The 20,003-nt window shown below is 50.0% G+C and overlaps 1 long non-coding RNA gene across 1 annotated transcript; it reads right to left on the bottom strand.

Moving 5' to 3' along the window:
- Positions 1-1,508: 1,508 nt before the first annotated feature.
- On the bottom strand, positions 1,509-13,839 carry LOC139032807 (uncharacterized). Its single transcript, XR_011485427.1, has 3 exons — positions 13,541-13,839; positions 11,370-11,487; positions 1,509-2,381 (listed from the first exon to the last, which is right to left on the bottom strand). It is a non-coding gene; the product is annotated as an uncharacterized lncRNA (long non-coding RNA).
- Between the last annotated feature and the right edge of the window lie 6,164 nt (positions 13,840-20,003).

The following is a 20,003-nucleotide window of genomic DNA, read 5'->3' as shown; positions in this document are numbered from 1 at the left end:
AGATAACCAACAGCATGGAGAAAACATTTACAAACCATATCTCTGATAAAGGATTCATATGCAGAACACATGAAGAACTCTAAGGAATACCCTGCTGGTGCAGTGATTAAGACTGCATTTTCACTGCCACCGGCCCAGATTCAATCCCTCGTTGGGGAACTAAGAGCCCACGAGCTACGTGGAGCAGCCAAAAAAAAAAAAAAAAAAAACAACTCAACAATGAATAAATCAACAACCCAGTTTAAAACAGGCAGAGGCTCTAAATGACTATTTCTCCAAAGCAGGTATACAGATGCCAGTAAGCACAAGAAAAGATGCTCAACATAATTAGTCACTAGGGAAATGCAAACCAAAACCACAAAACCCACTTCACACCCACTAGAATGGCTATATTTTTTAAAGAAAAAAACAGTAAAAGGAGGTGGAGAAATTGGACCCTCATACATGACTGTACATGACTGTATGAGAATGTAAAATGGGCAGCTTCTGTGGTAACAGTGATCTGTTACCTATGATCTAGAAATCACACTTTTAAGTGTATTACCAAGAGAACTGAAAACATGTTCACACAAAAGTGCATACATAAATATTCATAGCAACATTACTCATAATAGCCAAAAATTGGAGGCAAAACTGATGCCTGAAGAAATAGAAAGGCTCAATAGACCTATAGTCATGAAATAAATTGAACTGGTAGTTTCACATCTTCAAAAATAAAATGCTAAGTTTAGGTGACTCTCTGGGTGATTTCTTACAGGTATTCAAGGAACATAAAATACAAGTCATGAACAAAATATTCTGGAGAAGAGAAAAAGATGGGATACTCAACTGACTCTTTTTACAAGGGTGTTACAGTATTGAACCCAACATCAAACAAAAACTGTAGGAAAAAAAAGGAAATTATAAATCAGTCTGTCTTAATAACATAGATGCAAAAATCCTGAGCAACTTTAGCAAATTAAATCCAACAGGTAAAAAAAGACATTATGACCAAGTTGGAAATTATACCGGATATACAAAGATTGTTCAGCATTAGAAAGATCTATTAATATAATTCACCATGTAACCAGATTATAGGAGAAAAACCATATGAATGTGATAAATGCAGAGAAAGCGACTGATAAAATAATACCCACTTACGTTTAAGAAACAAAAACAAAAAGAACCCTCTCAATAAACCACAATCACAAGAGCATCTCCTTAATCTGAATCTTTGTTTTTGGTGAAAATGTGGAATCAACCTGCTGCTGCTGCTGCTAAGTCGCTTCAGTCGTGTCTGACTCTGTGCGACCCCATAGACGGCAGCCCACCAGGCTCCCCCGTCCCTGGGATTCTCCAGGCAAGAAAACAACCTAAGCATCCATAAATAAGTCAGTGATTAAAGAAATTCAAGTATTTTCCCCACATGACCAAATTTTACATTACAGTTAAAATGACAGAATAGAGCTACATGTACCAACATGGATAAATGTAAAATACACTATTGGTTTTTTAAACGTGTCTTTATCTTTTATGCAAGATACATATTGCAAGATACATTTTATGCAAGATACAATATGCAAGATACATATTGCTGTTTTTACAGATGAAATTGCATGATTTCTATTTTGCTTTAAAATAATTGAGGGGAGTAACAGAAAGTGATAGGGGTTTTTATGAAGTATGTGTAGCCATAACTGATCACGTGGAAGCGAGGGTATGTGTCCATGGGGTTTTTTCTATTTTCATGGGGGCTCTTTTGCATACATTTGCAGAAAAGTGTGAAAAGAAAGCAAGTTGGAAAATGATATATTCAAGATTATAGTATTTACACAGTTTAAAAGCATGTAAAACCATACTTTATAGTGATACATATTTATATAGTTAAAAAGAAATTCATGGGAGTGACTAACACAAAATTCAGGGGGAGAGGAGGGAAAATGGGATGGAGAGATTTATACAGAGAACTTCAACTGGTTTTGTTTTATTTCTGAAGCAAATAATGCAAAATGTGCAGATTTAACAAAGCTGGATTGTATTAACTGTTGGTTATATAATTTTTTTCTGAATCCTTTTCTGAATGTCTGACACATTTGTTAAAAAAAAAATTTGGCTATTTACAAAGAGCAGCATGAATACTCAGATGTACTTTATTACTAATGTTTGCACAAAGCAAAACTTATTCCTAAAGGTTAAGTCAATAAATGATTGTTATTATAATTAAATAAATTTGCACTATAAAAAGTATACTAATAAAGTACCACTTCCATCTGTTCTGCGTATTGAGAAGCTCACACAAACAAAAGTCTTACTGGGGGAGTTCCCTGGTGGTCCAGTTTTTAGGGCTTGGCACTTTTCACTGGTGGGGCCCAGGTTCAATCCTTGGTGGGGGAACTAGGATCCTGCAAGCCATGCAAAAAAAGAAATCTTACTATGGATTATATCATAAAACAACTGAGATATAATTGACAAAATATACAACTTAGAGTATTTAACTTGGTAATTTTTAGTATATTCATTGTGTTTGTGTATGTCAAATACGTACAGTCATCACAGTCAACTTTAGAACATTTTCAACACCACACAAAAAAACCAAAACAACCTTTTAACCTTTAGCTATCTGTCCCTTAACCCACATCTCTCCCAAACTTAAGCAAAAATTAATCTACTTTGTGTTTTCTATATATGTGTCTGTACTAGACATTTCATATAATGGTATCATACCACATGCATCTTTTTGTAACTGGCTTCCTTCACTAAGGATGTTTTCAAGATTCATCCATCTTGTAGCATGTATCAGTACTTCTTTCCTTTTTATGTGCGTGCAAGCACTCGGTCATGTCTGATTCTTTGAGACCCCATGGACTGTAGCCCACCAGGCTCCTCTACTAGAGTGGATTGCCATTTTCTTCTCCAGGAGATCTTCCCGATCCAAGGACTGAAATCATGTCTCCTGTGTCTTCTGCATCAGCAGGTAGCTTATTTACCAGCTGAGCCATCGGAAGACTTTTTATAGCTGAACAGTAGTATCCTTATGTGTGAATCTCTCAAATTTTGTTTATCCATTCATCATTTGATTTGTTTCCATCTTTTGCTTGTTATGAATAAGGCTGCTATAAACATTCATATACAGATATTTCTGTGGACATATTTTTTCATTTCTCTTGGGTCCATACCTAGAAATGGAATTTCTGGATCATATGGTAACTGAATGTTTTAACTGTTTGAAGAACTACCAGGTTGTTTTCCAAAGTGACTGTACCATTTTATATTCCCTCCAACAGTACATGAGGGTTCTGATTCCTGTACCTCACTCAGACTTATTATCTGATTTTTTTTTTTCTTTTGGTGATAGCCATCCTGGTGGTGTGAAATGGTATCTTGTGTTTTGGATATGCATTTCCCTGATGACTAATGATGTTGACCATCTTTTCATGTGCTTCTCGCCATTTGTATATCTTTTGAGAAATGTCATTTCAGATTCTTTGCCCATTTTAAGATTGGGCTACTTGTCTTTTTATTGTTGACTTGTGAGAGTTCTTTATATATTGTACATACAGCTCTCTTTTCAGATATGTGATTTGCAGAAGCTTTCTCATACTCTTGTCATTTATTTGATAGGGAAGCAGAGATTTTTAAAATTTTGATAAAGTACAATTTTCTTTGTTGTTGTTCATGCTTTAATTGTTGTATCTAAGAAACCATTGCCTAATCAGAGTCATGAGGGTATATCCCTGTCTTCTTCTAAGAGGTTTATCCTTTGATAAACCTAAGTACATTTGATCTCACATACTTGATCCACTTTGAGTTAATTTCTGTCTATGGTGTGAGGTAAGGCTCCCCCTTCAATCCTTTGCATGTGGCCCTCCAGTTGTCCCAACACAAGTTGTGCAAAGTCCATTCTTTCCCTGTTGCATTGTCTTGGCCTTCTTGTTAGCAGCTGACCATAGATACATGGATTTGTTTCCAGACTCTCAATTATGTCCTACTAACCTATATGACTATTCTTGATTACTTTGCTTTGTAGTAATTTTCTTTTCGTTTTTTTAGTTCTACCAGTTTATTGCTACCAACACATCTCCATCCACCCTTATGCACACGTGCTCAGTCATGTAACCCCATGGACTGCAGCCCACCAAGCTCCTCTGTCCATGGACTTTTCCAGGCAAGAATACTAGAGTAGGTTGCCATTTCCTTCTCCAGTAGTAATTTTCATAATCAGGAAGGAAGTATGAGTTCCCCAACTTTGTTCTTTTTCAAGATTGTTTTGGCTATTGTGGGTCCCTCGTATTTCCATATAATTTTAGGATCAGCTTGTTCATTTCTGAAAAGGCACTTGAAATTTTTATAAGGATTGCATTGAATTTTAATGATATTTTAACAATATTGTCTTCCAGTCTATGACTTAACACTGTTATTCTGAATATCTTCATTTGCTCTGTGGATGTGAGTTTCTATTCTGAGTCATTTCCTCAGCCCAGTACAGTTTGGCTCCCACCCATCTCTTATATGCTGTTATTGGCAAAAATATTGCATTTCTCTATAGCCCCAAGATTGTATTATACACATATTATTTTATATTATTGCTTTTTAAGTCACTAAGAGAAGACACGTTCACTTACACTTCTGTAGTTTCATAATCGCCTTTGCTCGTGTTCTTTTTCATGTGAATTACTGTGTCTTGTTCTGGTGTCACTTGCTTTCAGCCTTAAGAACCTCCTTTAGTACTGCTTATAAGGCAGTCTGCTAGCAACAAATTATCTCAATTTTTATTTATTATGAAATGTCTTTATTTTGGCCTTGAATTTTGAAAGAAAGTTTTGCTGGATATAAACTTAATTGACAGGTTTTCTTGAACATTTTGAATGTTGTTCCAGCACCTTCTGACCCTCATCATTTCTGATGATGAGGGTCAGCTGTTAATCTTGTTGGGGGTCCCTTGTAAGTGAAGAGCTGTTTCTGACTTGCAGTTTTCAAGATTTTCCTCTTGTATTCGGCTTTCAGCATTTATACTATCACGTATCTGTTTGTGAATCTACTTATATTTATCCTACTTGGAGTTTGTTGAGATTTCCTGAATCTGTAGATTAATGTTTTTCAATGCATTTGTAAACATTTCAGCCATTATTTCTTTGGAAAAGTTTTCTGCTCCTTTCTCTCTCTCTTTTCCTTCTGATATTCCCATTACACATATGTTGGTGTATTTAATGATGCCCCACCTTTCTCTGAGGTTCTGTTCACTTTTCTTCATTCTTTTTTACCTCTGTCCTTCAGACTGTGTAATCTCTATCATCCAAGTTTACCAATTCTTGTTACAGCACAAATCTACTCTTGTGCCTCTGTTCTGAGTTTTTCCTTCTAGTTTCTGTACTTTTAAGTTCCAGAATTTCCATTTGGTTCTTTTTATAATTTCTATCTCTTCATTGATATTCTTTATTTGACGGTTCATCATAGCTCCTTTACTTCTTTTATTGTGGTTTCTTTTAGTTCTTTGAACATATTTATAATGGCTACTTTGAAGTTTTGTCTGTCAAATTCAACATCTGGTCGTTCTCATAGGCAGTTTCTGTTACTTGTCTTTTTCCTGGTGTATGAATCATATTTTCCCATTTCTTTGTATGTCTCATATTTTTTGTTGGAAACTGGGCATCTTAGATAATATTGATATATTGCAGCAACTATGATTCCCCTCCCCTGGGTTTCATTCCTGTTATTTGCTTATTTATTTCTTTAGCGACTGGACAGATTATTTAGTAACGTCTATTCTACTCTCTGCCATTAATGTGTAGCCGCTGATACTGTCCCTCAGAGAGTGGAGACTTGGGCGTGCCCACAGTCACCCTGGAATGACAGTGGTTTTGGCAGGGCTCTCTCTAACTCTCTCTTTCCCTGAGCAAGCTCATCTGTTGGGCACCACTAATTGCCACTTAATTGCACCATTGTTTTCAACAGTGCCCTGTGTCATAAATTGTTCCCAGACTAATTCAATCAAATGTGGACTCTTTTGAAAGGATGGTTCCTGAGGTCACGGTTTGAGATTTTGCTTTAAACCCAGAAAGGCTCCTTACAGTTCTCTCTCTCTCTGGTGCTCTCTGGCTAACTAGCCTACATCTCCAATGAATCTACCAATATCCTGCCAGTTGCCTTCCACCACCACCTCCACAGGTCAGGAAGCAACAGTTAGAACTGGACATGGAGCAACAGACTGGTTCCAAATAGGAGAAGGAGTACGTCAAGGCTGTATATTGTCACCCTGCTTATTTAACTTATATGCAGAGTACATCATGAGAAACACTGGGCTGGATGAAGCACAAGCTGGAATCAAGATTGTCAGGAGAAATATCAATAACCTCAGATATGCAGATGACACCACCCTTATGGCAGAAGGTGAAGAAAAACTAAAGAGGCCCTTGATGAAAGTGAAAGAGGAGAGTGAAAAAGTTGGCTTAAAGCTCAACATTCAGAAAACTAAGATCATGGCATCTGTTCCTATCACTTCATGGAAAATAGATGGGAAAACCATGCAAACAGTGACAGATTTTATTCTAGGGGGCTCCAAAATCATTGCAGATGGTGACTGCAGCCATGAAATTAAAAGACACTTGCTCCTTGGAAGAAAAGTTATGACCAACCTAGACAGCATATTAAAAAGCAGAGACATTACTTTGCCAACAAAGGTCCATTTAGTCAAAGCTATGGTTTTCCAGTAGTCATGTGTGGATGTGAGAGTTAGACTATAAAGAAAGATGAGCACCAAAGAATTGATGATTTTGAACTGTGGTGTTGGAGAAGACTCTTGAGAGTCCCTTGGACTGCAAGGAGATCAAACCAGTCCATCCTAAAGGAAATCAGTCCTGAATGTTCATTGGAAGGACTGGTGTTGAAGCTGAAATTCAATACTTTGGCCACCTGATGCGAAGAGCTGACTCATTTGAAAAGACCTTAATGCTGGGAAAGATTGAGGGCAGGAGGAGACAGGGACAACAGAGGATAAGATGGTTGGATGGTATCACCGACTCAAAGGACATGAGTTTGAGTAAACTCCGGGGGTTGGTGGTGGACAGGGAGGCCTGGCTGCAGTCCACGGGGTCACAAAGAGTTGGACACGACTGAGCGACTGAACTGAACCACCTTCACTATGGTTGAAGGCCCTTCTAGGCTCGAACTTCTCTACACTTTGTTGTAAATGAGGTCAGTTCCTTTGGGAAGAGATTGGGAGCTCTCCATTCTGTAGCCTGGGTCTTACCCTGGGCAGAATCTCTTTGCCATAAGCTCTGAAGCTGGCACTAGGGACAAGGGTGTGCTCCTCTCTGAATGACACCCATACTTTAGGGCCTGAGTGCTCAGTGGAGGCGGGAAGGCGATAACCTCAGGCCTTCTTGGCTTACCTTTCCCAGGTTGGGACCTCTGCCTAGCCAGGGCAAGGGGATTGGGGCCAGTATTCTCAGTGGTGCCATGCCCATCCATGGTAGAGTAGGGGCTGGGAAGAAGAAGGGAGCTCCCATTTATTTCTCGGCAGCACTTGCCCAGAACAATGCCTCAACAACAAGTAACTGGAGACAGGCTGAGAAATGCTGATTTTTCTGCCTCTTCTGGGAAGATGACCTCTGACTTGGAGCTGAAGGGAGGGGACCTCTGTGTGCTATGTTGCATCAGCCTGGAGTGGAATTTCCATCCTGCTGAGCTGGGGGGCGGGGTGCAGTGGGGGGCGGGGGGAGATCTTATTCAAATACCACAGACTGTTCTTAGCAAGTTTTAGTAGAGCTTCTTGAATAAATGTTTATTCATTTGTTATAGGCCTTTAGGGCCATTTCCAAAGGGTGCTTGAGTGTTGTGATAAGCAAAGGCCTCCTCCCACCAGCAGTGGACAGGTAGCATTAGGGAGACATATTCCTTTACTCTCTGAAGCCTCTGAGCATAGGGAGTTTTTGTTACTGCAGCAGACCTAGCTTAATGGTTCTCAAGTTTGGGCGTGCGTTAGAGTCCCCCCAGAGAGCTTGTTAAAATTCAGAGTGCTGGGCCTCGTGACCCGAGTTTCTGATTCAGCATATCTGGGTTGGTGCCAGAGAATTCACATGTCTAGTAAGTTCCCAGGTAAAGGCCAGGCTGCCGATCCAGGCACCATACTTTAAGAACTGCTGTTCCAGCCATCCTTCTCGATGAACAGGGATAAATAGCAGTACAATACAGTAGTATTTACTCCATTGCATAGTTGTCAGGATCATTGCATTAACATCTGTAAAGCATTCAGAATAGTGTCTGGCTTCTAAACAGCCTTAGTCTTATAATTAATATGTCCCAAGGTTTTTCTCAATATAAGGATATTCTCAGGTGTTAAAATTTTAATACCATTTGGCCTTTCACTGGAATAACCCAGATGACTAGATTTTCTAGCATTTTCAGCTGTCTCTTTTTATTGCTTCTTGGTCCACTTATAGCTCAGGCCAATTGCTGAGGAAAGACAAAGTCATCCAGACAGGGCTGTTAACTAGGCCCCACCATCTCGTCTGCTCTTCCAAATTGGTGCGCCGGCCCCTGCCGATCCGAAGGCCGCTCTGGTCCTCTCTGGAAACAAAGGTGCTCGGCTTTGTGGCCACAGGGCCCCTCTGTTCCCACAGGGCTGGACTAGGGAGGGCCAGTAGCATGCAGGACAAGACCCCAAGCTAAGCCAAGTCAGGAAGGAGGGGGGTGCATGTTTCTGCTGCTTCTTCCAAGCCCTTTTCTGGCTGCATAAGGAATCCGGAGGGTATCCGTTGTCTAGGAGGCTGTGACCCAAGAGGAAAAGGCAAGGGCAGGCCCCGCTGAACTCATGAGAGGGAACGTGCTGGGGCTGCCACAGGACTAATGATGGTACTTCCCACTTTGATGCCTAATGTCTTGTCATCCTCCCAATGTCCCCTGGGAGGACCTCGGGTCAGGCACCAACAGGGACTGCAGCCAGCACTCTACGCCACGTGCCATTAGCTCATTGAATCCTCCCCACAGCAGAGCAGGTACCATCACTACCCTCACTTTATAGATGAGGGAGCTCCAGCACAGAGTGGTTAGTGCTTTGTCCAAGGTCACACAGCTAGGTGAGGCCCAGAGCCAGAATCTGAACCCAGATGGTTCTAGAGTTTCCGCTCTCACCCCTGTCACTGTGGCACTGTGACATTCCCTGGGACATAAGTGCTGTGTGGACAGGATCTTGGCCTGTCATGCCCCTGCTGTCCCCCTCGTCTGGAAGGGCACCTTCCACGTCAGTGGTACTCCATCAACACTTGTGGAATGAATGGGAAAGTCCCCAGTTTGGAGCTGGTCAGTGGAGACTGTCTAGTGGCCATGTGCTCATCAAGTGTCTGCTGCACAAAGGAGGCTCAGAGAGGAGGAGCTCCTCTGAGGTCTCCCGGCGGGGTGCGGCCGGAACCACGGCCCTGGGCTAATGAGGTGAGCTAAGTGCCTGCACTCTCTGCCAGGGTGCCAGCCCCTCCCCTCAGCACCCAGGGCACGGCCAGGTCCCACCAGGCGGAGGCTGCTGCCCAGGAAGATGGGCAGGGCTCCCAAGAGGCGGGGCCCGGTGAGGAGGAGGGGAGGGCGCCCAGCTGTGCCCCTGGTCTGGACCAGGCCAGTCACCCATGTCTTGGACATCACAAGAGAGAGACGCTGAAGGCAGCTCTGTGATGGTGCTGAGCTTGGACACAGGAAAGAATCTGGGGCTTCCTGCTGTGACCTGGACCCCGGGTTGTGGTGAGAGAGAGCCCAGTTCAGACCCCGGTGATGGTCACCTGTGGGGAAAGTGGGCTGTGCGGACTGATGGAGTGTGTGCACAGGCAGCTCTTCACAGTCAGGTCGTTCCCCCACTGGGCTCCTCCCAGACCTGAGCCCACTCGCATCCCTGAGAAGGTGGCCTCTCACTACCTCCAGCCCAGAGGAGTGGATTTCCCAGAGAAAGGTTGGGATGCTGGTCGGTGCAATCATCCACTGATGGGTCACTTCTGCTGACCCAGGGACAGCAGGAAAGCTGGCCCGCCAGCGCAGGAGTGGTGAAGGGAGGCCCTCCCCCAAGTCCTGCCTCTCACCCCCAGGGCTCCAGTCTAAAGTGATGGGGTGCATCAGAATGGGGAGGCCTGGGCTTAGGGCAGGGGCAGTGGGCTCAGAGCTGCGGGGTCTGGTTTAAAAGGCAGCCCCCCTCCCCACCCAAGAGTCCATGCCTGGGAATCTCCATTGTAAGGAGCGCCACCAAGTGCTGATGCAGACTCCAGACTCCCCTTTGGGGTGCACTGGCTGGCGGGTCTCCCCACAGCTGCAGGCCTGGTTCAGGGTTGAGTCCCTCCTTTCCATCCTGTTTCATCAGAAGGCAGGTAGTGGAAGCCCTTGTGGTGATCTCAGGTGCTGATTTCGGGTCTTTAGCCTAAGTCCCCTGCCCCCGACCCTTATTCCTCACCCACTGCCAGGCTCTGACCCTGTCCCCATCTTGACCTGGCTGAGGACATGTGCCATCCCCTCTGTGGCTGGCTTGAGCCAGCCCGAGGGTCAGCCTTGGTCTGGTGGACAGGGCTTCGGGGGGCCCACCGAGCAAACCTCCACCTGGGGCATCCCCTCTGTGGAGACGAGGGGCAGGCAGCGAGCCCGGAGCCCAGTGGAGAGGAGGAGTGGAAACTTCGTCCCGATGACCAGAGGGCGGGGCCGGGGGGCCGAGGGCTTGGCCAGGCCGGCGCTGTTCCATGCACAAGCATGTGCAGGATGCCACGGGGCTATTTTTACGCCTGTCAAGGAAACAGTGTGATTTATGGGAGGCCTGGTCCCCTTCAGGGCTGTGTTATAAATACACCTGGCCTCGTGCTCGCGTTCCGTTGGAGGGGACGCTCAGGCCCTGTCCTCTCTCCGGCCTCCCTCCCTGCCTCCCCGGGCCCTGTCCACACGTGGCCTTCTTGGGGACGTCCTTCCCCATGCAGCTGTCCCCTGTGGTGGCCCAGCTCTCCTTGGTCACCAGGGCCTCCATGTAAGTGGGTTTTTCAGATGCTTTCAGGAGTGACAGTTATCTGCAAGCTCCTTTGATGAGGGGGAGAGAAGGAGAGAGGCTTCAAACTTGGGGTTCATGCTGAAAGGCCTGGGTCTGAGTAACAGGAAGGGGCAAGGGGCCCAGGTAGGAGGGAGCCAGGCTCAAGAAGAACTCTGCCTCTCTCCCAGCGTGCACCCATCTGCCCAGAGTCCCCTCCTGGAAGGCAGCGGGCCAGATGGAGCGGGGTCTCTCTGGCCCAGGACTGGTCCCTGCCCACCTCCTTCTCTGCTGGAGATAGGCAGACAGTGCCCTGACATGGTCCACTTACTAGCTACATGGCCTTGGGCAAGTCCCTCAAGTTCTCTGACCTTCAAGTTTTCCTTCTGGAAACAGACACAAAGATGCCTACCTGCTGGATTGATGCGTGTGAAATTCAGGCCAGCCGGGGCCAACAAGGGAGTGAATACTCAGGCAGGTGGCCCGCGTCTGGCATCATGCCCTTCCTCTCAGGAGTCCTGGCCCCTCAGCTGCAGGAGCACAAGGAAACAACTGATGAGAGAAACCCCAGCCCCACCGCGTTCTGCCCTGGGGGAGCGGGGGCAGAGACAGGGCTGCTTCTCCGTGAGCCTCTGGGACACAGGTCCTTCACTCTTGAGAAGCAGGACTCATTCAATGCAGCATCCAGTCCAGACCAAACTTGACTAGGACTGGTCCCCTGGTAGAGACTGAGAGCTATCAGGGGCTCAGAGCTCATTTAATAGTACCAGTCAGACACTGCCCCAGTAACGCCGTGTAACAAACCACTCAGGTGTTTATTTCTTGCTTGTGCTTCTGCTGGGCAACTGGGCTTGGCTCTAAGCCCAGCTGGGTCCCAGATTCTCCATGGATCTCTCAACCTCCTAGGATCAGTGGGCTGGCCAGGGCATGTGCTTCCTATGGCTAAGGCAGGAAGCCCAGCAGGGCAAGCACTTTCCAAGCCTCCGCTCCATGTCTGCTTACATCCGTTGGCCAAATCAAGTCCCATGGCCAAGCCTAACCTTGATGGGGTGGGGGCGCACTGCTGTCTCTCAAGGAGGGGAGTTGGAGGGGAGGGAGTGACTATTGCTGACCGATAATCTAGGGAACTGACTTTCCACCTCTGGGCTGCATGGTGACCCGGAGTATTTGTGGATGTGATTTGGGGCAGGGAGAGAGAGAAGGTGCTGACTGAGTGCGACTCCTCCCAGCTCGGCTCCACCCAGAGCCGTGAGGATTCTTGCAGGTGGTCAGAGTGGGGTGGGGGGGGGAGACGCTTACTCACAGGCTTCACCCTTGTGTGTTTCTGAGTCACATCTTTTGGTCAGCCTGGGGGAGACCAGGATTTATTATGGAGGCAAAGAAAAAGAGGCTACGGGGGCACCTCTGACACTCAAATGGACAAGTTTGCTATCTTGAAAAACGAGTGAACTTAACACCAGTATCTCCTGCTATAAGTGACCAGGGTCCAGGCTTGGAGAACTAGTTTTCCATGGAGATTATTATGAGGAAAAGGATCCCATCGAGAAGAAGGGGCGGGGTCTTCCTGGGAATCGAGGGAGAGGAAGTGGCTGGATTGGGTGTCCTTGTTTGGGGTCCCTCACCCCGGCTTCCACCTGGAGGGGCAGCTGTGAGGGATGAGTGGAAAGGGGCCCCCACAGGAACTCGGCCACATCGGTGCAGACACAGTGGCCAGCCTGGCCAGGCCGGGGATGCCCTGGACGCGGAGCTCTCCGGGTCCCTCCCTGGGTCCTGCGGGAGGAACCCTGGGGTAACAGCCAGAGGGTCAGCCTCGGGGACAGCTCGCAGACACCGGCAGGCGCCAGCACTGGCCCTGGGCAAGCAGAAGGCTGGACCCTTCACAGCCCATCCCTTCCTGTATCCAGGCCACCCTCTGACAGAGAAGAGACGTGTGCAAAGTGTGGTTCTCAGAGAGACAGGCTTTGTTCTAATACACACGATGCCCGCCCGCCGCACCCCAGCCTCCAGCCCCCTTGCGCCACCCTCACGCCGTCCAGCAGAGTAATCGTGCTGGCATCATCTTCCTCCCCCAGAACACGTCTGAGAGCCTCCTCTCTCTCGTTTGACACGTGCGCCCGTCCCCTTGCCCCTGGGGCTGGGGCCCCTCCAGGCAGGAGCCCCTCCCAGCCCCAGGCCTGGCTGCAGCTGGCAGTACACTTCCTTCCCCCTGGTCACAGCCCTTCGAGGTGGCGCAGCTGGGACGGGAGCCCGGGGAACTGCCGGCCCCCCCCCAAAAGCCCTTTCCACCGTCAGCTGCTGTCTCCCCTGCCCGGGAGTCCCTGCCGGGGGTCCCTGGCTCCTGGGCTTCCTCTCTGGGGCAGCCCCTGGCTGAGGGTGGGGACTGGGGTGCAGAGGGGCCCAAACCCTCTCTCAAGTCCTGCTTCCCCAGGGATCAGCAAAGCTCAGGGGTGCAGACTGGGCCTCCCCATCCCAACCCTGTGGCCACAGACCAACTGCGGCTGTGGGGTTGGGGTGAGGGGGGCAAAACCCCCAACACCCCGCTTTCCACCCCAGGCCTCAACTTCTCCGTATTTGTTTATTTACCTTGGAAAGAGCCCCGCAGCCCAGGCAGGAAACGGGCCAATTCCAGGAGGCTCGGCCGGGCTGGGGAACAAGGAGCCACATTGTGCTCCGTGCCCGGCTGCTCCCCACCCTGGGCCTGCGAGGAGCCCGGAGAGGGGGACCAGCGTGGGGGCCCGGCAGGAAGGAGGCGTGGGGCCGAGGGGCTGCCAGCGCTCCGAGCCAGCCCGCCCATGAAAGGGCTTCTGTGCAGGGGTGGGACGGGGGCCGCTGGGTCCCCACCTCGCCAGTGAGAGGATGAGGTGGGGATGCTGGGGCGGGGATGGCCCCTCAGCACCGCCTAGAGCCCACCAGGCCCCGAGCTGCCAGCCCTGGGCGGAGGGAAGAGACTCGGGAGCTGCCTGGCCCTGGTGTCCCCAGCTTCTCATGGGCAGACGTCACTCCTAGGTGGGGGACGTCCTGCCCTCGGCCTCCCCCTCCTCTGCCCAGCTCCTGCCAGGCAACTGGCCCAAACTCAGGTCTCCCTGCCAGGCGGGAGCCAGAGGCTGGAGAGTCTTGTGGTCAGAGCCCGGCTGGGGCTGGTGAGACCCAGGCTGGCAGGTGGCTTGATGTCGTCATGGGGGAAGGCGGGGAGGGGGGGCAGGGCTGACCGCCCCCCCCCATCCCTGGGCTCTTCCCCATCAGCAGGTTGGTGTCCCTACAGACCGATCCTCCGTTCATTCATTCATTCAATACTTGGCTCCCTTCTGCTCTCCTCCTACTGCCCTAGTTTGCGGAGACAGCCTCCTCCAAACACCCCCCGACCCCACCCCCTCCTCCAGTCCCAGCATGCTGGTGAGAAATGTGATCTGATTACATCACTCCTGCCTCTAAAGGTCTTCAGAGACTTCCTGCTCCTTCCTGGATAAAGAGGTTCACAGGCCCTTTGAGCTCAGCCTCACCTGCCCCTCAGGCCCGTGACCACCAGTGACCAGGCTGGTGGGAGGAAGGGAGAAGTGAGGGGGTCAGAAGTGAGATGGATCTCTCCCACCTGGCCCTGGGGGAGAGGGGCTCTGGGTGGGCCTGTCCTTCCAGCCGAAGGGAGTCTGAGGGACCTCAGAACGGGGCTGAAGGCCTGAGACCAAACACGCGCTCAGTTATCACTTGGCCAGCGCCTCCGCGTCCTTCCAGAACCACCCCTTCCAGCTGAATGGCCACCCCCGACCCCACCGAGGGCATCGCTGTCCCCCCAGCCCTGCTGTCCTCACGGCCGACATCCCTCGTGTGTGTCTTCATGTGCAGGTGGGCAGGCTCGATGTTGCAAAGATACCACTGCCCCCCAGGGTCGTCTGTAAACTTCAGTCAGTTAACCTCTAAATCCAGGAGGATTTTTTCTGGGACTGAATGACAGGGTTCATCTAGAAGAGAAAATGAGGAAGAGGAGCCCAGACAACCATCAAAATAAGAGCAGAGACGGGGAACCCGCCCTCCTGGTAGAAAAGCAAACTGCACGTGTAAAGCAGTGCAGTCGGGCGGCCCCTGCACGCTCCTTCACTGCCCTCGCAGCTCCCGCTGCAGCGCCCGAACCCGTGCCAGACCCTGTCAGGAGCTGCTTTTCCTCCTGGTCCCCTTTGGCCCCCGAACCAGTCACAGGGTACAGCTAAGGAAACTGGCTCTAGGCCAGCCTGGTCTGCCCCAGGCCCTGTTCTAAGCAGTTTGCCTCCAGTATCTCATTTAATCCTCACATCACCCACCCGCGCCACCCCCACCCCCACCCCCCGCCGCAGTAAGCAGTGTTACTAATTCGGCCCAGGGATTCTATATACATTTATATATACACACATCACATGTGTTTGTATTTATATATGTGTGTGTAATAGAAGCGCATGCATGCACTCTGCGACTCTCTTCCAGCCCGTGGACTGTAGCCCGCCAGCCTCCTCTGTCCATGGAATTTTCCAGGAAAGAATACTGGAGTGGGTTGCCACTTCCTACTCCAGGGGATCTTCTGACCCGAAGATCGAACCCGCTTCTCTTCTGTCTTCTGCGTTGGCAGGAAGATTCTTTACCACTGTGCCACCTGGGAAGCCATATATATATATGATTTTTTTTTTTTTTTTTTTTTTGCTGTGCTGGGTCTTTGTTGCTGTGCATGGGCTTTCTCCAGTTCCAGCAAGTGGCAGCTACTCTGTTGCGGACCTGGGGCCTCTCATTGCCGTGGCTTCTGTTGTGGAGCACGGGCTCTAGGCACCTGGACTCAGGAATTGCAGCACTTGGGCCCTAGAGCTCAGGCTCAGTAGTTGGGTGCACAGGCTTATTTGCTCTGTGGCATGTGGGATCTTCCCAAACCAGGGATGAAACCTGTGTCCTCTGCGTTGGCCGGCAGATTCTTGATCACTGTACCAATGGGGAAACCCGTGATGATATATTAATATTATAGAGAAGATGGCCCACTGAGCTTCCAATGGGAGCAAGACCCATCAAGTGAAAACAAGGTACAGAATGACACCTGCATCTTTTAAAGGAAACACAGGAATACTCCTATCCCATGCACACATGTGTATAGAGATGTATGAGCCTAGAAAACTGTCTGGAAGGAAAGGAAATGAGACCTACGCGGTTAACCTCCGCAAAGGGCAGAAGGATGGTGTCTCGCTGTTTGCCGAACCAGGGGAGGCAAGGCGCGAGCTAGGAAGAAACTGGAAGAAGATGCGAGGAGCTGTAGGAACTACAGACATTCTTTATTCGCAGTAGACAGGCGGACATGCTTTACTCTCTAGGGGCTGACGCAGCAGGAAGGAAGACGATGCTAGGGCTTTTCAGGTGCTGCTTACATAGGACAGTCAAGTAAGCACACCTCGATGCGTGCGCGCAATGCTACAAATGCTCTCAGCTGCAGGACATGCGAGGAGTGGGGCGAGAGAGCGTGACCACCGCCACCTGCTCAATTGCTCGTTCCCTGCAGATGGGCCTTTCCCTCTTTGCCTCGTATATTTCATGGCCCTTTTCCTTCTTAAATAGTAAAATATGACACACAGAAAAGTACACAAGACGTCAGTGTTCACATTAAAACTTGTCATCAAATGAACACCTGGGTGACCCTACCCACTCAAGGACTAGAATGCTGCCAGCCCCTAGCAGCTGCCACCTGCCCTTCCCAAACCTGCCCACCCCTGCCCTGACCCCACCTCCACACCCTGCCCAATGCTTATGACGGTTGCCTCTTTGCATTTTCTTAACACCTAGCCATAAATATCAATCTTATTTAATTTTGCCCATTTCCAAACTTTGTATAAACAAACCACGCTTTCTATTTTGCCCAGCATCCTTCACTCAGGAGTGTGATTGAAGGGCTCGCTGTGTTGGTGCCCGTCGCTGCATTTCGTTGCTCTGTAGATTCTTTCTTGATGTACTCTAAAGAGAATTTATAATGAAACAAGAACAGGATGATGTAAGAGAAAAAAGTAGAGAATAAGAAAGGGCTCTTGCAAATTAGAAATATGATAGTTAAAGTAAAAAGGAGAAGGAGAAATAAATAGTAACGTGAAGTAGAGAGATAAAGATGATGAAACTTCCCAGGAATCCACTAAAAAGATCAAGGGGTTAGATGGAAAAGGCGATTCGAGATGAACCCAGGAGACCCAGCGTCCACCTCAGAGGCCTGTGCACTGGGCTCCGTGGGCATCACGCCAGGCCTGCAGCATTTCTGGGGGCCCACCAAAATGCTCTCTTAAAATCGGGATAAAGGTAAATCAGTTTTAGGTCAAAAAGTGTTTTTATAAATAATATATTTGTCTTTGTACTAGTGTGGTCATAAAATACAATCTTTAAAAGTTTATTTTTATTGGAGGAAGGGACCCGGGAAAGCACAAGTGCCTGAAGATTGTGAAAATCACAATGCGGCCCCATTGCGGCCCCGACGACAGCCCAGCTTCAAGCGGCAGTCTGAGACCGTAGTTCACCCTGGAGTCCTGGAGAGCCGAGTGGAGGGTTCATGTGTGTGGGCAGAGGGTGAGAACACGCCGGGGTGTGGGCCGGCCGTGACCGCGGCACCGCTCACCTGCAAAGCCCAGGGCAGCGCTGGGCAATGTACCCAACCCTCCCGGCAGTCCCGGGATGTGGGCACGGCCAGAGTGTTCCCTCAACTGCTGGGAAAAGTGCAGCCCAGAGAGGCTGGGCAGAGTAGCTAAGGCGACAGCTGCTAGGCCGCCGCATCCAGAAACTGTGTCATCGCCTCCCATGGCCCACACATCTCCAAGATACACGCGAGGTGTTCCCTGTGTGGGCGCCTGTGGAAATGGCAATAGCAGCAACAGAAAAAGACCTGTGGGCAGGGGGCTGGGGCAGGGGGGCTTCTGTCCTTCACTGGAAAAAATCTCCCCTTGCCTCTCCCCACTGCACACTTAGGAAAAGCCTGGACTGGGGCAAGGGCCAGGAGAAGCCGAGATGGTTAGGGACCCACCCCTGCTCATGCGAGCTCCTGCTGCAGCCCTCAGCGGAGAGACCAGCGAGGTCTCAGACACACCGCCCGGGCTGGGGAGCAGTGGACCCGTCTGGCGGGCTGACCTCAGAGAGAAGTGAGGCGGGCCACAGGCCCAGGGTCAGGAGGCCAGGGAACCAGCTCCACCTGGCAGCCTCCCAGGGCTCAGTCCTCCTCTGTAAAATGGGGGCAAACAAGGTCATGGGGTGAAAGGGCCTCCCTCACCAGGCACAGGGGCTGTGCAACAAAAGGAAGAGGAGGTGGGCTGTGCCGTGGAGAGCTGGGCTGCGTGAGGGGGAACCCTGAGGGCAGTGTCCACACCTTTCCCTCCACACATGTCTACCCTGCTTAGGGACGACAGGGTCTGGGGAGGGTTAAAGGTCACCCTCTGTATCCAACAGGTCTCACTGGGCTCTGCCCTCGCCCCTTGACTGGCCTGAAGCCAGCACCTGCGTCAGCTGCGGGTTTGGGGGGAGAGGAAGGGAAGGGAAGCGTTCCAGAACATGCTAGGGACAGCTCCGCTGGAGCCTCCCCGGGCAGAGTCAGAGCAGGGTGATGAGCTGAGGCCGTGGTCAGGGCCCAGGTGTCCTGGAGGCAGGTGACCTTCCCTGGGAGGAACTACGGGGCCTCCACCCAGGCTGCAGCCTCAGACAGGGTGGGGGGCCCAGACCCTCCAGGCACCTCCCCACACACACACACCTCTGGGAGCAGAGCGAGGCCCACAATTCCTGGGAGAGCCTGGGCTCCGTCCGGGGCCCCTGGCTGGGCCAGGCGCAGGGGTAGGGGGCGCCGGGCGTAGGGGTGGGGCCGGCAGAGGCCAGGCTGGGCCTCTTTCCTCCCAGCTCGGCAGCTGAGGTTATTTTTTTCCCTCGGCTGCTGCTGAATTTCTCTTCGAGTTGGATAAATAAGAAGCAGGATCCAAGGTCAACGAAACAGGAGCCCGAGCGGCCGCACAAAAGCAGCTTTCAGAAGTGGCAGGCCAGTCTCAGCCGCAGGGTGGCCACAGAGCCCCTGCAGGGCCGGGGCGCATGCAGGACGGGGCTCCCCGGAGATGGGGGCGAGCCTCTGGGCTTGCAGACGCCACACTCCTTCCCAGCAGCTCCCCTGGAGCCCCAGCCTCAAACGCCTGCCTCGTTTCCAGGACCCACACGCTTGTCGCTTGTGTCCCAGCCCACCCCCAGCAGAGCCCATGCCTGTCCTTTGCCCCTGACAGCATGCTGCACAGGCCGTGTAAAGCCCTCCCTCCCTTAAAACCTTCCTCCTGCGGCCGGAGGGTCAATCCCAGCTTTCCGGCCCCTCAGCCGTGGGCCCCAGGAGGCTGCTTCTGTTTTCTCTCCGAAGCTTTTGCAGAGGCTGTTCCCTCTGTCTGGAACACCCCTGTCTCCTGCCAGCCACCCCCAAGGCTACATGATGCCCGCCCCCGGCTTCTCTCTAGTCACGGACGCCAGCTGACCCCAGAGTGATGGCCATGCAGAGGGCAGCTTCACCTCGGGCGCCCAGAGCCCAGCCCGGTCTGTGCTGAGGGCACAAAGGGGGTGCCCAGTTAACGTTTCCTGCTCCAGATTCCCATGGCGTCACGCTAACCTTCCACTTACAGCAACTAAATGCAGACTAATCTGCAGTGACAGCAGTTCGTGGCCACCTGGAGATGTGAGGGAGGGGACAAAAAACTTTTGGAGGGGAAGAATGTGATTTTTAAATTTTTAATCCAATGCTGTCACTTGCCTGAAGGAGTTTCTTCCACCCTTTCTAAGCCTGTTTCCTCATCTGACATTTGGGATAGTAACCACTTCATGAGGGGTTATGAGGATTAAATCGAGATGTAAATTAATACTTAATAAATGGTGTTTTCTTAAGCTCATGTCATACTATATTGGCCATATATTAATACATATACCAGTTATTAACATTTTATTAGGGACTTCCCTGTAGTTCAGATGGTAAAGAATCTACTTGCAATGCAAGAGACCCAGGTTTAATCCCTGGTCGGGATGATCCCCTGGAAAAGGAAATAGCAAACCACTCCAG

Source organism: Odocoileus virginianus, chromosome 33 (genome assembly GCF_023699985.2).
Source record: "Odocoileus virginianus isolate 20LAN1187 ecotype Illinois chromosome 33, Ovbor_1.2, whole genome shotgun sequence".
Lineage (NCBI taxonomy): Eukaryota > Metazoa > Chordata > Mammalia > Artiodactyla > Cervidae > Odocoileus > Odocoileus virginianus.
This window is presented reverse-complemented; position numbering and strand designations above follow the sequence as displayed.